Below are 4,910 nucleotides of genomic sequence, written 5' to 3'. Positions count from 1 at the left end.
CATTACATTCGAAGATGGTAAGTGGGACAACAAGTACATGTCATCTTCAATAGCGGCGTCATGCATGGCACGTGTCTGCAACCAGCTGCCGAAAGTCCCCGTTTGTTCACGTGTAATCCAGTCGTCAAACTACTCCGAGTGTTTGGAGCGTAGAAAATTCTTGTTTTTGTCCATATACGGACCCACCAAGGAGGAATTTTGTAGAACTGTGTAGTGTGCTTGAGTGAGAGAATGTCCGTCCATACATATTATTTAATCCCCTCCTAGCATGCATTTTCCATCCAATCTGCCCTTATGCCGCGATTTAGGAACACCAATCGGCTTAAGGTCAGGAATAAAGTCAATACAAAACTCAGTGACCTCCTCATTTTTATGGACCTTGGAGATGCTTCCTTCTGGCCTAGCACGGCTATGAACATATTTCTTTAAGACTCCCATGAACCTCTCAAAGGGGAACATATTGTGTAGAAATACATGACCAAGAACGTTTATCTCTTCGCATAGGTGAACTAGGACATGCGTCATGATGTTGAAGAAGGATGGTGGGAACACCAACTCAAAACTGACAAGACATTGCACCAAATCATTCTCTAACCTTGGTATGATTTCTGGATTAATTACCTTCTGAGAGATTGCATTGAGGAATGCACATAGCTTCACAATGGCTAATCGAACATTTTCCGGTAGGAGCCCCATCAATGCAACCGGAAGAAGTTGCATCATAATCACGTGGCCGTCATGAGACTTTAGGTTCTGGAACTTTTTCTCCGACATATTTATTATTCCCTTTATATTCGACGAGAAGCCAGAGGATACCTTCATACTGAGCAGGCATTCAAAGAACATTTCCTTCTCTTCTTTGGTAAGAACGTAGCTGGCATGACCTTGATGTATGCCATCTTTTCCGTGCATACGTTGCTGCTCCTCTCGTGCCTCTGGTGTATCTTTTGTCTTCCCATACACACCCAAGAAGCCAAGCAGGGTCACGCAAAGATTCTTCATCACGTGCATCACGTCGATTGCGGAGTGGACCTCTAGGTCTTTCCAATATGGAAGGTCCCAAAATATAGATTTCTTCTTCCACATGGGTGCGCGTCTGTCAGCATCATTTGGAACAGGTTGTCTGCCAGGACCCATTCAAAAGACTACCTTCAAATCCTTGACCATATCATGTACATCAGCACCAGTACGGTGGCGATGCTTCGTCCACTGATCCGCCTCACCTTTTAAATGCTTGCCTTTCTTTCTTACGGGATGCCTTCTCGGAAGAAATCGACGATGTCCCAGGTACACATTCTTCCTACAATTACCCAAATATATACTGTCGGTATCATCCAAGAAGTGCGTGCATGCGCGCTATCCGTTGTTTGTATGTCCTGAAAGGTTACTGAGAGCAGGCCAATCATTGATGGTCACGAACAGCAACGCCTTTAGGTCAAATTCTTCCCCCATGTGCTCATCCCACGCACATACACTTGTTCCATTCCACAGCTATAAGAGTTCTTCAACTAATGGCCTTAGGTACACATCAATGTTGTTGCCGGGTTGCTTAGGGCCTTGGATGAGCACTGGCATCATAATGAACTTCCGCTTCATGCACAACCAAGGAGGAAGATTATACATACATAGAGTCACAGGCCGGGTGAGGGAGTCCCGGACTAAGGGGTCCTCGGGCGTCCGGCCTGTTAGCCATGGGCCGGACTGATGGGCTGTGAAGGTACAAAGACCGAAGACTACACCCATGTCCGGATTGGACTCTCCTTGGCATGGAAGGCAATCTTGGCGACTAAATATGTAGATTCCTTTCTTTGTAGCCGACCTTGTGTAACCCTAGATCCTCCCGGTGTCTATATAAACCGGAGGACTTAGTCCGAAGGACATACATTATCATAGCCATACAAGCTAGACCTCTAGGGTTTAGTCATTTTGATCTTGTGGTAGATCAACTCTTGTAATACTCATATTCATCAAGATCAATCAAGCAGGACGTAAGGTATTACCTCCATAGAGAGGGTCCGAACCTGGGTAAAACATTGTGTCCCCTATCTCCTGTTACCATCGACCTTAGACGCATAGTTCAGGACCCCCTACCCGAGATCTGCCGGTTTTGACACCGACATTGGTGCTTTCATTGAGACTTGATTCCCCGACGTTGGTGCCGCACATAGACTTGATCTTACACGATACATGTGCCACCGGAACTGCGGACTCGTCTCTGGCCGTAAGTTCCGAATCATGTGAGCTCGCGGACGCTGAACTTGATCGTTTTCGATCTTTGAATTCAGCGCCGCAGACATGTTTTAGCACTTGCCTTTGGGCTACATGCTAAACTCGTTAAAGAATCTTTCCTTGGCGAAGGACTCACAGCCGAACTATATCCGGTTCGAACTAGGGTCCGATGATGATGAATTTTGCCCCCCCCACCCACCACCCACTTCATAGCCACGGTCGAGCATTTAACCGACACACTTGATAACGACTCCGAGGACATCGACGGTATGGACGACGATGCCAGAGAAGAAGAGGCCCAGAATGAACCGTTCATCGGACACTGGACGGCTACTGAGGGAGTCCTGGATTACAGGGTGTTCGGATAGACGAACTATACCTTCAGCCGGACTCCTGGACTATGAAGATACAAGATTGAAGACTCCGTCCCGTGTCCGGAAGGGACTTTCCTTGGCGTGGGAGGCAAGCTTGGCGATACATATGTTCAGATCTCCTACCATTGTAACCGACTTTATGTAACCCTAACCCTCTCCGGTGTCTATATAAACCGGAGGGTTTTAGTCCGTAGGACGACATACACATCAACAATCATACCATAGGCTAGCTTCTAGGGTTTAGCCTCTCTGATCTCGTGGTAGATCAACTCTTGTAATACCCATATCATCAATATTAATCAAGCAGGACGTAGGGTTTTACCTCCATCGAGAGGACCCGAACCTGGGTAAAACTTCGTGTCCCTTGCCTCCTGTTACCATCCGCCCTAGACGCACAGTTCGGGACCCCCTACCCGAGATCTGCCGGTTTTGACACCGACATTGGTGCTTTCATTGACAGTTCCTCTGTGTCGTCGCCGTCAGGCCCGATGGCTCCTACGATCATCAATGGCGATGCAGTCCAGGGTGAGACTTTCCTCCCCGGACAGATCTTCGTCTTTGGCGACTTCACACTGCGGGCCGATTCACTTGGCCATCTAGAGCAGATCGAAAGCTACGCCCCTGGTTGTCAGGTCAGATTCGGAAGTTTAAACTACACGGCCGACATCCGCGGGGACTTGATCTTCGACGGATCCGAACCACTGCCGAGCGCGCCGCATTGTCATGACGAGCATGATCTAGCTCTGCCGCCGAACAGTGCCCTGGAGGCCGCACCCGCATCGGCTCCGACCCCTAGTTCGGAGCCGACCGCGCCGATCGAGGATGGGCAGTTGGACGCCACCTCGGGGGCTACAATCCCAACGGCGGTTGAGCCGAACACCAGCCCGGTACTCTGCAAGACTCGTGACTCCATGGAGCCGGATTCTTCTCCGGACTCCGAACCCTCCGCGCCCCTGCCGAGCGATTCCGATTGGGCGCCAATCATGGAGTTCACGGCCGCGGACGTCTTTCAGCACTCGCCTTTCGGCGATATCCTGAAATCACTGAAGTCTCTCTCTTTGTCAGGAGAGCCCTAGTCGGACTATGGTCAGCAAGGTTGGGGTACGGACGATGAAGAAATTCAAAACCCACCCACCACCCACTTTGTAGCCACTGTCGACGACTTAACCGACATGCTCGACTTCGACTCCGAAGACATCGATGGTATGGACACCGATGAAGGAGATGATGAAGAACCAGTGCCTACTAGGCCCTGGAAAGCCACCTCGTCATATGACATATACATGGTGGACACCCCAAAAGAGTGAGAGGGCGATAGAACAGCGGAGGATGACCCCTCCAAGAAACAGCAAAAGCGCCGGCGTCAGCGGCGCCGCTCAAAATCCCGCCAACACAAAACTGGCGATTCCAGCACGGGAGATAATAATACCCCGGAAAGCGCTGAAGAACATCCCCCCGAGCAAGATTTAGCACAGGAGGATGGAGAAACCAGCCCTCATGAGAGAGCGGCCGACAGAGAGGTCGAGGACGATAATTGTATGCCTCCCTCCGAAGACGAGGCAAGCCTCGACGACGACGAATTCGCCGTGCTAGAGGATCCCGTCGAACAAGAGCGTTTTCAACGTAGGCTTATGGCCACGGGAAGAAGCCTCAAGAAAAAACAGCAACAACTTAAAGCTGATCAAGATCGGCTAGTCGATAGATGGACTGAAGTCCTTGCGGCCGAAGAGCATAAACCCGAACACCCCTACAAGTGCTACCCAAAGTGCAGGTTGCTACCCCGATTAGAGGAGGAAGCACTCGACACGGCCGACAGGCCACCTCGTGGCCGCGACAGAGAGGCCTCATGGCCCTCCACCCAAGCCGCACCCCGTACCAAGGCACGGGAATATGCGCCGGACTTACGAGACATGTTGGAGGACAAGGAAAGGCAAACAAGATCGATCTATGGATCGCGTGGGCGCCCCACGGCTCGAGACGGTAACCGTCATGCCGACCACAAATTCGGTAGGGCCGAACACAGTAGACAAAGCTCATTGGAGCTACGTGATGATATCGCCCAGTACAGAGGCGCCGCACACCCATTGTGCTTCACAAACGAAATAATGGATCATCAAATCCCCGAGGGTTTCAAACCCGTAAACATCGAATCATATGATGGCTCAACAGATCCCGCGGTATGGATCGAGGATTATCTCCTTCATATCCACATGGCCCACGGCGATGATTTCCACGCCATCAAATACCTCCCACTCAAGCTTAAAGGACCAGCCCGGCAGTGGCTTAACAGCCTGCCAATAGGGTCAA

This window comes from Triticum aestivum, chromosome 2A (genome assembly GCF_018294505.1).
Source record: "Triticum aestivum cultivar Chinese Spring chromosome 2A, IWGSC CS RefSeq v2.1, whole genome shotgun sequence".
NCBI classification, from domain to species: domain Eukaryota; kingdom Viridiplantae; phylum Streptophyta; class Magnoliopsida; order Poales; family Poaceae; genus Triticum; species Triticum aestivum.
Note: the sequence above shows the minus strand (reverse complement) of the source record.